This window comes from Canis aureus, chromosome 26 (genome assembly GCF_053574225.1).
Source record: "Canis aureus isolate CA01 chromosome 26, VMU_Caureus_v.1.0, whole genome shotgun sequence".
Taxonomy (NCBI): Eukaryota; Metazoa; Chordata; class Mammalia; order Carnivora; family Canidae; genus Canis; species Canis aureus.
The window spans coordinates 22,672,023-22,684,716 of record NC_135636.1 but is presented as its reverse complement, the minus strand read 5'-3'; the positions used below and the strand labels follow the sequence as shown (position 1 = coordinate 22,684,716).

Below are 12,694 nucleotides of genomic sequence, written 5' to 3'. Positions count from 1 at the left end.
AATTATTTGTGGTAGTTGGGAGCCATGGATAGTTTCAAGCAGGCAAGAAACGGAGCCTAGAATTAAGCCTCAGTAAACAATGCCAGTGGTGGCTGGAACGAAGGTCATTGGGGCTGTCCCAGTGGAATTGGTCAGGGAAGGCTTCTAGGATGGCTTTGCGGGAGCAGAGTGCCAGGCAGGAGAGGGTGGGTGCACTAAGACCTGAGCTGTGTCAGAAAGACCCTCCTCCTCACAAACTTCTCTCCTGGCATCTCCACCATGTAAGGGGTCCTGTCTTCAAAAGGTACTTGACAAAATGCAAAGGCATGACCCTAAAAGCAAAAGCCACTCTCATTCTCACATCCTCAGCAGCAGTGGATGGAGGGGGTAGGTGGCAAGAGCGTCCCATCCCAGGCAAAAGTTGCAGGTGCCCTTGAGACTGAGCAGACCAGGGACAGGGGTCCTTGACAAATCATGGGACCTGCTCTCTTCCTCCGCCCCTAAAGAAAGAAGAGCAGGGTCTCCTATTGAGGGGGCAGAGGCACCATGCCCCCCTTTTTGACCTGGGAGCTCTTGCCCATCACCCACCTCCTACAAGATAGAGAATTTCTGCTGCTGAGACAGACACATGGTGGTGGTGGCAGAGGAGGAGAGTCACGAGTGTCATGAGGCACAGGCCTTTGAAACTGCGGTCACACAGCTCCACTGTGAAATGCGTGCATTTCAGAGTGCAGGACGTCGCAGGCTCTTAAACACTGGTGTCTCTTTACTTCCCCTCTTCCTATGTGGTGGCTTTTGAAAGAGGGCAGCTCCACCCCAGTGGGGAAGAGACCCAGTTTCCAGCTCTGGAGAGTAATCAGAAACAGAAGCCAAGACCTGGTGGCTTTGGGGGAGGCTGGGGCATCAGTCAGCATATGCTGAGCAGACAACCTCCCCTAGGAGGGGAGTTAGACAGTTGTCCTTGGAATGTGGGGGCCACTAGGGTTGACTTCACCCACCAGGAAGGCGGCCCTCTGAATAGCATCCCTCAATGGCTGCAAAGTAAGACACGGTGCTGAAAATAACTCTGACTCAGGCCACAGTTCTTTTATATTTAGCCTAGGATGACAAATCAGTGGACTATGCTTTCAGCTGCAAGCCTGAAGCTGGCCAAACAGCATCGTTATCAGTGTTGTTTTTACTCACATTGGTGGGCGACATGGCATACTGTAGTATGCCCTGGACCGTGTTATAAACACTATTCTAACTTATGCTCAAGCAACCTGTGCAGATGCTTGCTACAGGCTGGGAATGCCCTACACACACAAAAAAGCTTCTGCCCCAAGATTTTCCTACTGTGTCCCACTGAGGTTCTGTTTTACTTTGGGCTCTCCCAGATGCAGACCCCGAGACAAGGATCAAAGTGCAAGTCACTAATTGTGGGCAACTGGGGCATAATCCTATGATACCATGAAGTTCAGGAATCTCAGAGCTATCCCACCAGGGGAATGAGGGAGGTGGAGTATCTATACCCCCACTCCCATCAGTCACCGGTTGGGCTACTCCCAGAGGTATTAATTTCCCACACTTCTCCCCGGCCTCCTGTGTGGGTAGATGATGAGGATTCTGGTGGGTGGAGAGAGTGAGCCCCTGGGCAAAGGTGCAGGCAGGTGTTGGGATGGAAGTTGGCTGATGTGCCCTGAAGGTCCGGGGAGGGTGGTGGCTTGGAGGGGACACTGACAGCATGTGGCACAACTGTTTCATGTGTTCTCTGCCCACTGTGTATAGACATCTTGCCCGGAAAATACAGGCGCCTGTGCCTGGGCTCCAGCTTCTACAGGCAACAGCACCTCTGTCTCACAGTTCTGAGCCCCACACCCACCTCTGCCCAGAAAGCTGCAGTCTGCCCCCCACACCACCCTGTACAGCCTCACTCTCCCTGCTGTCCTCCCCCCTCCCCCTAATACTTTCTCATCAGGTCGAACTTCTGGCAAAGATCTCCAGGGTCAGAGGGGGCTGTGTGCACATCCCTGTCCGTTGCATGCATGGATAATATGGGGAACTGCCCCGAGGCCCCTGAGGATGGGCTCCTGGCTCATGGGCATTGTCCCTGCAATGCTGCCCGGCTGTGGGGGCATCAATGGACAAGCCCCTTTTTGGCCACCCCAGCTTCCTGCTCCCCCAGCCACTCTGACCTGTGGCTACTCGGGCCAACCTCGCCTGTATGAATTCTCATCCCTCTCCAGCGGCCTGGCACACACTTTGTCAGCTCCTGAGCCCAGCTACAGGAGAGCCTCAATGAGCAGGTGGGGGCTCTGAGGCAAGGCCACTTGTCTCTTTTCTGTCCTGATGGGGCTCCCTCTTCCGAAGCCTTCCTTGCAGGCAGAAAGCCCAGCTGTGCTAACTCAACTTGGCAGCTGTCATTGGAAACAGAGAACCTTGTGGGACACCCTCCCTCAGCCTCCCACCTTTCTGTACTGGTGCCCAGCATCACACCCTTGCTCTTCTTTCTCTTATAGCTCCTGCTCCCCTCAGCAGTCTTACTTTGGTTTTGTGCATCAGCTAAATGGCTGCACTGACCTCCTGCTGCCCTCTGGCCCCAGCAGGCTCCCCAGTCTTGCCTGGGGGCTTTTGCTCCTGCTCCTCTGGGATTGCCCTTCCTCTTCCCTCCGCCAGCTCCACTGGCACCTCCACCTGGGAGTTCTCTTCATACCAACCCTTCCCAACCTGGCAGTTAGAAGTACTCTCCCTATAGCACACCTTCTCACTTCTAAGTGCCAAGAACACAATAGGTGACTATCAGTTTCCTGTCTAATCTTTTAAAAAAATATTTATTGACTTAATCTGTATACCCAATGTGGGGCTCAAACTCATGATCCTGAGATCAAGAATCAAATGCTCCTCCCACCTGAGCCAGCCAGGCACCCCAGGTCTATCTTATCTTTAAATGGTGAGCTCTCTACATGTGCTTGGCACATCATAGGTGCTCCATACATCTCAACCCCTCTCTCTGCCTGCATCCCATCCATCAACTCCTATTGGTCCTGGAACACACCCCCAATTTGTGCCACCCCCTGGTCCCAGCTACTATCATCATCTACCTGAAGTGCTGTTCTAAGGGGGTTCCTTGCTCCTGCCCCTGTACCCCTGCACCGTGTTCACACAGCAGCTGGGGGGATCCTTTTATTTATTAATTATTTTTTTAAAAAAAGATTTACTCATTTATCTTAGGGAGCACGAGCAAGTGCAGAGAGGGGCAGAGGGAGAGAATCCCTAAGCAGACTTCCTGCTGAGCCTGGAGCTGATGTAGGGTGAGCCCACAACCACAAGACCATGACCCAAGCTGAAACCAAGAATCAGACGCCCAAAAAACTGAGCCACCTAGGCGCCCCTGGAGGGATCCTTTTAAAAAGATAAGCCTGAGTATTTCACTTCTTCATTTAAAACCCATTTTCCAGGGCAGTCCGGGTGGCTCAGTGGTTTAGCACCGCCTTCAGCCCAGGGTGTGATTCTGGAGATCTGGGATCGAGTCCCATGTTGGGCTCCCTGCATGGAGCCTGCTTCTCCCTCTGCCTGTGTCCCTGCCTCTCTCTCTCTCTCTCTCTCTCTCTCTCTCTGTGTCTCTCATGAATAAATAAATAAAATATTAAAAAAATAAAATAAAACCCATTTTCCACTGCAGCTTCTTATCCTCTTTCTTAACCATTCTTTGACCTTCTGGCAGCCCCTTCGAAGTCTCCTATTGCCCCTGCTCAGCTGAGACTCCTAGTCACTCACACCTCTGAAGTTGCCTTCTCAGTCCTCGCATGTTCGCATCCTTCTGGACTTGGGTTGTGCTTATCCAGCCAGACTCTAACTCTGGAGTGATTTGCCCATTCCCTGAATGTGAGGGTCCCCAACCTCAGCTCCATCCAGGGTTCCCCGTGACCTTGCTGCTCTGCCCGGGTCCTGCACCAGCTCCATGAGCCTTTACTCTGTCCCTTCGCCTCCTTCAGGGCAGCTGATCTTACTTCCTGCTTCGAGGAGAAAACAGAAGCCAAAGAAGTTGGGCATGTGCTCAAGCCTTCCTCACCTCTCCTCCTCCTCTGTAAGAAAGAGGTCTCTTCTCCTGCCCAAGGTCAGCATCCCTGCTTGTGTGGCAGTACTCTCCATCCATCAGTCCCCTTCAGGCATGCACCTGCCATAGCTGCACCCTCTCTGCTGGTTCTCGGGCTACAAACCTCATTCTCTCTATCCTTTCTGTCCGCACCTGCCTACTTCCCTTCCGCACCTGCTCTTCACTGCTTTGCCATACAGCCCCGCTCCTCCCAGGGCCCAACCTGTGGACACTTCTCTCATTCATCCCAGACTCCTCTCATCTCACTCATGGATCCCAGGTCCCACGCTCTTGGATTTTCTATTCTGTATCAGTTTCCTTTGCTTGCTTCTTCTGTCAGTCCCCACTGCTAAACGTAGGCGTGCCCTTCCTTCCTAGAAGAGTCTGGAATCTCTTCCCTTCACGTTCTGCTGGTAATTTCATCCCAGCTCATGGGTTTAAATACCGACTTCAGACTGATAATGCCCATAGTTCTATCTCCAGTTCAGACTCTTCTCCCAAATTCCAGACTCAGATCCAACTACCTCCCAGATATCTCCACTTGGGTGTGTGTCTGTGTGTCTACCAGCATTTCATACTTATCCTGACCTCATGAAGCTTATATTTCATTGGGCAAAGCTGGCAATACATAGGATAAACAAGGAAAATCTAAACACATCAGATAATAAAATGTGCTAAAGAGAAGTAAAGTAGGGAAGAAAGATAGGAAGTATGTGTTTATGTGTCTGTGTGTGGCTGGGAGTGGCGGTATAGATTTTTGGATAAGCTGGCCAAGAAAGGCCTGCTGAAGACATGATATTTGAGTAAAGAGTTGAATAGAGGTATGTGGACATCTAGGAAAAGCATATCAGGTAGAGGGAATAGCAAGTGCAAAGGCCCTTGAGGTGGCCTTGGTATGTTCACAGAACAATGATGAGGCTGGTGGTTATAGAATGGAGTGACTGAGGGCAGAGAGGAAGGACGTGAGGTCAGAACTCACAGCTACCCTCCTCCCTGTGCTCTTCTACCCTGTCAAAGACACTAGCATCTCCCACCTCAAGTACTTAGCAGCCTCTCCACTCTCCCATGCTTTCTGTCCTCAACCCAGCAGCTAGAGTGATTTTTTTTTAAAAACATAACTGGATCAACTCACTCCTTAGGTTCCAAACCCTCTAAGAACTACCCTTTCTCCTCACAGTAAGAGCCTGTGACCTACACAGCTCAGCATGTGGCTCCCCCAAACCTTCTGCCATCCCCTCCCAACCCCCAACTCCGTTCCAGCCATACTGCCCTCCATGTTGCTTTTTGGATATGCCAGACACGCTCCCACATTGGGCTTGCTTTTCCTCCTCATCTTCTTCCCCCAGATAGCCACATGGCTCATGCCCTCACCTCTACAGTGAGGTATCTCTGACTTCCCAGGTAAAACTGCGTTGCCCTCCCACCCATGACTCCCCATCCCCCACCCCCCAACTGGTGCTGTAGCTCTCCGTGGCACTCACGGCCTCCTCCCGTACTGTTGGAGTTAGCTTTCATTTTGTCCATCATCTCTCTCTGCAGCCAAGTCCCCAGGGCAGGACTTGTGCCTGTTTTGCTTGGCACAACACTCCCATGGCCCCGAAGCCTTCCTGAGTGCATCTAACACACTGTAGGTGCTGAACTCCTGCTGACTTTGCTCAGTGAGTCCCTCTTCTCCACCCTGAAGGTCCAACTGGCCATCATGCCCGGTGCCTTCAGTTTTCTCTCTAGTGGGGTCCCTGCCTTCACCTCGCTCCCGAAGCCTTTGCTTAGTCTGGCATCTCGTTTTGTTTGCATGGCTGTGACAGCCCCCAAGGGTCCTCTGGCCTCTCTACTCTGCACACAGCTGGAGGCTTTTTCTAAAATTGGTTTCTCTACTTAAACCTCTGAAACCCAGGAGTGGCTTCCAGAGGCTCTGAGGACTAAGCCCAAGCTTTCTTGTGTTGCATTCAAGGCCTTTCAGGACCCAGTGCCATCTCCAGCTAGCTCCCCTTCAAATGTGGCCACGAGCCAGAGGATGAAGCTGCGAGCAGGTCTTCCCATAGGGGCTGGGCTCCTCCTCTGCCTTTTTGTCTGGCCCTATTTCCTCCCACCCAGGCCTTGAGTCTTGGGTCAGGCATCCTCCCCACCAAGCTTGGGTTATGTGCCCTTTTATGCAAGTCTGCCTTTTTAGAAAATATTTTATTTATTTATTCATGGGAGACACAGAGGGAGAGGCAGAGACATAGAGGGAGAAGCAGGCTCCCTGTGGGGAGCCTGATGTGGGGCTTGATCCCAGGACCTTGGGATCATGACCTGAGCTGAAGGCAGACGCTCAACCACCGAGCCAGGCATCCCAAGTGTGCATTTTAATAAAATTTGTTACTGCTCTATCTGCCCTCCTACACTACCGGTTTCTTGAGGCAGCAAATGATGGTTGTTTTCATCCTCTAACACAAGCACCTGACGCAGAGCAGGGGTGCTTTTGGGCTTGCTTTTCCTCCTCATCGCAGGGGAGGGGTCACATTTACGTGCCTGTGTGGAGAGGTAGTAAGAATGCAGGTGGGAGATGAGCACAGACCCAACTCCTGCCTGCTTCTCTCTTCTTGACCTTGCTCTCATGTTGGTCTCCCATCAGGCTTGCTCCCACTTGCCTTCTCCTGTTCCCTATATTGGGATGCCTCTATCAGGAGTCTAACCTATGTCCTGGGCAGGGGTGGGGCTGGACATTCACTAGTCATTAAAGGCAGGGCCTTTCCTATGTCAGCAGGTAGGCTCATTCTATGGCATGTTGACGGGGTCAGCCTGGCCCACACATTGTTGGGGAAACTGAGGCAGCCCATGAGGTTTGTGTTTGCAGCCTTGATGGTCACAAGCCAGTCCCCACTCCTCAGGACCAGAGACGTCCAGGTCTAGGAGATGTCACTGAGATGCTGGTTAGGCTGGAGCTGACCAATGTGGCCAAGTCTCACCAAGGAGTGATAGCTCTGAAGCCATGGGGCAGAATGTGTGATTAACAGCACTCTTCTGGCATCACCAGAAGGGAACTTGTTCTTGGCAGAATGTCAGAATTCACAGCCAGTATTGCTCATAACTTGCAGCGGACCATGAAATATCAAGCTGCACCCTGGCCTGCCCCCTTTCCCACCTCTCCATCACTAGGGACTTTTCCATCCACAGGCAGCCATTCTCTCTGGCCAGAGAGATAGAGTGGGGTTGAAAATACCACACTCTCCTAGATATTCAGGTGTCTTCTTACCAGTAAGGCTAGGAGAGGCGGAATTCCCCACTCTATACTCCCTTTCTCTCTTCCACTTCTCTCAACTGCTCATTCAGTGGCTCTGACTCTGGAGCTCAATAGCTTCTCTGTCAAGAGAGGCTGGGACATCTGGGACCCCTATAGGGTCAGACAAGCCTCTCTAATAAAGCATACTTGAGCCGAGACCTGAAGATGCTGTGGGGGGACTGAGCCATGCATCTGAGAAAAGAGAATTCCAGAGAGTGGAAAGTGCATGTGCAAAGGCCCTGAAGCAAGAAGGAACTTGAGAAGTTGGAGGACAACCAAGACGTTGGGATCACTGGAACAGAGAAGGTGAAGGGGAGAGTGGTAGGAGATAAGGCCATTTTGAAGTGGGCACAATCATGGAAGGCCATCAGAAAGAGGTGACCTGGATAGGGGCCAGGTCTCAGATGGATTGTGAGAACATGAAGGGGTGGTTTGAGGGCACAGTGGTGCCAGCTGTGCCAAGCCAGTTCTCTTGAATTCCTTGCATTGCCAGTTTTCCACGGTGAGAGGTAATTGGCAAGTCCTCTGGCTCGAGATGGACCAGGAATAGAAGGCCTGTGCCCCCATGTTTGCCTCAGGACCCATAAACTCTGAGAGGCCAGCAGAGAACTATTTGTCTGGTCCTGGACACTCTTCTGTAGCTATGAGGATGTAGGCAGAAGGGCAGCTCCTAGGCATATCCCGTCAGTGGTGTATTTTTCTTTTATAAAACATAAAATATACTTCCTAGCTCTGTCTGCTGGATCAGGGACCAACTCAGTATCCCTGAAAAGCTGAGAGCTCAGACTGTGGTCTTTAAATAATCATTTGCCACTAAAAGGGACGAAGGCTCTTTTGAGAAATGGCTGCTTCTAGGTTTCGGGGGAAGAAAAGTACAAGCTGAGCCTGAACCATCGTATTGGGCACCTGAGCCCCTGACCATTCATAACAGCCCCAAAGAGAAGAATTCTTGGCTGAAACATTGAACCTGAATCTGATTAAGTCAGTTTACAGGAAGTATAGGGACACATTAGATGGTACTATGGGGATACCGACTCAGACCATGGGCCAGTCTCCAGGACAACTGATCTGGTTTCTTCACCAAATAAATTGCAAGGGAAAGGTGGGGAGAGGGGAAATCTTACCAACTGAATAGACCTAGCCAGCAAATAAACCACATGCAACATGTGCACCTTTTTTGGATCCTGATTCAAACAAACTACAAATATATGAGACAACTGGCAACATCTGAACACTAAAGTAGACAGTGTTTGATATTAAACAATTATTTTTACATGTTATAATGGATTGTGATTATTTTTCAAAAAGCTCTTGTATTCTAGAAATGTATACTGAAGAATTTACGTGAACAGATATGGTGTCTGGATGTTCTTCAAAATCATCCTCAGTGTTGGGACAGCGGGTGAGGGTGGTGATGCACAGAGACTGGCCTTGGGTTAACATTGTTGAGCTGGGTCATGGGAATCAAAGAGTGGAAGGGTGGAGGCTGAGGGTTGGGAGAAAGGGGATAAGGAGTTGCTAATCAACAGGCATAAAGTTTCACTTAAGATGAATAAATTCTAGAGATGGACTGTGCAACACTGTGTCTACAGTTAACAGTAGTGTGTTGATTGTACACTTCCTGTTAAGTGTTTTTATCTTAATAAAAATAAAACTTAAAAAAAAAAAAAGAGTGCTGGTGCTTTACCACTCAGACCCTTGGCATGGGGGGATGTGAAGAGGCCATGGGTTCCACCACTTCCTACCTCTACACATATTTCCTGAGCACCTACTATGTGCCAGGTGCCGCAAAGGCACAGTTAGGAGATGTCATGCCAGCCCTTTCTTCAGGCTCTTGGGCCAGAGGACAGTGATGCCACTGTTGAGGACCTGCCACAAAGCATCCCCTACCACTCCCCCTGCACCACGTCAGGGAACCTGTGGAGATGAGTCCTTTGGCATTTGGCCAACACTCTCACATGCACATGAGGAATCTACCCTGTATAGGTGGCTGCCAGTGTGTGCTTTCCAATCTGGACACCAACTCTTCAGCATGGCTCAAGCCTCTCTTCAGCATGTACCGCCTTCTCTCAGAAATTTCTAATTAAGACATAAGATAATGACAGTCAAGTGATAAAGCACATGCACTTTAAGAGTACAGCTTGATGACTTTACATATGCACATATCAATGTGATCACTGCCCAGCTCAAGATCTAGAACATTCTCAGCCCTTCAGGTTTATTCGCTCTCTCTTCCAGTCAATACACATACCCACTATCCTAATTTTCATCAATTCGTTTTGCCTGGTTTTGAACTTTGTCACACAGAATCATGTATTATGTATGCCTTTAGTTGCAGATCTGGCTTATTTTGCCCAGTATAGTGTCCATGGAATTCATCTACCTTGCTGTAGGCAGCACACTTGTTATTTTTCCCAGCCCTATGAAAACAGCACAATTTATTTACCCCTCCTCCTGTTGATGGCATCTTGTCTCATCTCATGACTCCTCTTCTTGTGGGCTCTCCATTCCATGTCTCCCAAGCCACAGGGCACCCCACAAATAACTACACTTTTCTGCACCTACATATGTAGTTTCCTCTGTCCTCATGCTTTGTAATATGTGTAAGAATACTGGCAATTACAGTGTACTGTGATCAAAGCCTGTGCAGTGTATTTGGGGAGCATGAAGGAGTACCTAACTAAATCCAGGGGTGGTCAGGTGGGACAGCCATACCACAGGGCCGAGATTGACAGTACAGGGTGGGAGGCCCAGGTATGGCTCACGGACAGTGGGAGATGGGGGCCTGGGACAGTGGCTGGACTGTCCTGGGACTTCTCATATCTGAGCCTCCAGGTACCTTGATGTGGTCTTGGTAGGCCACTGTGGGCTCTGAGCCTCTGAGACTTCTCTGCATGACTGAGCACAGTTGGAGGCCAACTCAGAGGCCAGAGAGGCCCAGGGACCTGCCCAACGACAGGGAGCTTGGGGTACAGGACAGGGGTCTGTCTGTGGTTTCTAGGAATAATAGGAGATGGTGCCGTCATGCATGTACATGCATGTGTGTTTGTGTGTGTTTAGGTCCCAGGGGACAGGTCCACCTCTGGGGATGGCTCAGGGGGCATCTGCCAGGCAAGCCAAAGCCAGACCCAGACTGCTGCCATGAGAACATCAAGGGGGAGAGGTAGTGTCTGGAGGCGGCTGGGAGAGGGAGGGAGCTCTTCTGCAGATAGGTGCTTGCTGGTTTCCTCAGTTTCTCTGTTCCCCTCTTGCTCACGGGGATTTCTACCTCAAGAGGCTAGCCCAGACCTCTCAGGGTTAGAGGACTCCTGCACGAAGTGCCCTGGGGTGGATTAATGAGGTGCACTTGCAATCCACCCCACCCCACCACGCCCCCTTTCTCCTTGGAAGTCTGTGGGCAGCAGGCACCAACTGGAAGGCCATATGCATTCCAGAGGTGCAGGTTCCTCCAGACATCAGGAGGAACCTTTACATAATGTCCTATGACTTTCTAAGGCACCCAGTTCCATGTCAGCTCGCTGAGGTGAGAGTAGGGGGTGCATATCTGTCATGCTCAGGGCTGCGAAGAGCCCCTCCTCCCCAAGGATTGGTGGCCACATATTCTGTTGTTCAGCCTGGAACAGATCTAAGAGTGAAAGGGAAGCATGACCAGTGATCATGCCAGTGTAACCAGGGCTGTCCTGGGCAAACCAGGGTGCATGGGTACTCTGGTGGAGCGGGCGGCTCAGCTGGGCACCAGCAGGAACACTCAGTCAGGCGGGCATGAGGGCAAGTGACGCTTCTTGCGTCTATACACAGCTCCCTGGGTGCCCCGGCAGGAGCCAATGCTGCCCTTGCTGGCCTTGCTGACTGTCATCTAGGGGTCAGACAAGTGACAGACAGAATGAACATCAGGTTCATGGAGCTAACGCTCTGCCTGCCGGTCACATGCCCTGCTGCTGCTCTTTATGGGGAAAGGGGAACAGTGGAGGTGTAGGAGATCCCTCTCCTGGCCCCTCAGGATTTTTGGTTCCTAAAATCTGAGTTTCAGTCCCCTCTAGCCAGTGACTTGGGCCTCTAGAAGTTCCACGATTCAGGACATCTAGTTTGTGTCTCTTTGCCACTCAGGCCTGACCCACAGTTTTTCAGGTATATAGATGGCAGTGCATGGCCCCTGTGCCAATGATCCTCTGGGACCCTGGGGCCCCATCCTAAGCCTCTCCATGTCCTCTGGGCAGTTGGGGCTGCTCACTGCTGTGGCTGTGGCTCCTGTTTCTACTCAGTTTTGTGTGTGGACGAGTGGGTGAGGGGAATCCTGGTCTGTTCAGACAACTCCTGGGTTGCGGCCCTACTAGGTGTCTTCATTTCTATGGGCTACAGCCTTGGCTGGCACACACTGCTCTTTCTCAATCTCTCCACCTCTGGTGCTCATCACACCTGGCATAAAGACCAGGGCCTGGGTGGAGGGAGCTGTCACTCCTCCTGGTGGCCCCCTTCTGGTTCCTTCAAAGTGAGTGCTCCCTGAAGCTCTATCCCCAGCCTCCCTCTTCTCTTTGTCCCTCCATCCTCTTTCTGGAAGACTGCATCCCATGCTCCTCCTTCGGCAAACACCCCCGACGTGGTCCCCTTTCTTTAAGTTTCTAACATCTTCCACCCCGACCATCTATTGGCCCTTCCATACCAAGATATGCCAGCTCCTTGGATTCCACATTCCTCCCAAAAGTTGCTCCTCACAATTTTCCCTCATCCTAAAAGTTGCTCCTCAGAATTTTTCCTCATCCTTCAAAGGCCTTCTCCCTTCTCCCAGGCCTGGGCCCGGTGCTGGGGTATTAGGAACTCCTGACCTTTTCTCCCTTCTGCACAATCCTCAAGCCACTCCTGCTCTGCACTGTAGGCTCTGCTCCCCACTTCTCCCTGTGGCTGCGCCCTCCAAGCCACACCATGACACAGGCAGATCAGAATATTCTGTTTCCCTGCTTGGCCTCTGTCCTGCTTGCTCATTATTGCCAGATTCCACTCAATTCAGCTCCACGAGCAGCCCTGGGCTCTGCTCTGGGGCTCAGGAGGCTGCGCAGAACGCAGACTGGTGAGAAGGAGGTGACAAGGACACGGTGGGGGCCCCATGCTAAGTGTGGGGAGCAGCAGAGATGGAGGGATTGAGAAAGAGCCAAAGGGCATGGAAATTTAGGGATGACTTCCTGGAAGAGGAGCACATGCTCTAAACCTCAAAAAAACAGAAGCCCTCTGCAGTGTTGACTGTAACAGTGAAAAATATGAAAAATTGAATGCTCAGCACAAGACTGCATCAACACACCATGGAATACTCTCAAATGGAATACCATACTGCTGCTAAAACGAACCAGCATGGATAAATCTGACCGACATAATGTTGCACGAGA

The 12,694-nt window shown here is 51.1% G+C and overlaps 1 protein-coding gene across 3 annotated transcripts in view; it reads right to left on the bottom strand.

The window, feature by feature from the left end:
- The window catches only part of ADRA1D (adrenoceptor alpha 1D), a 32,961-nt gene that overhangs the window by 16,270 nt on the left and 3,997 nt on the right, over positions 1-12,694 (bottom strand). The gene's annotated exons all lie outside the window — the stretch shown is intronic.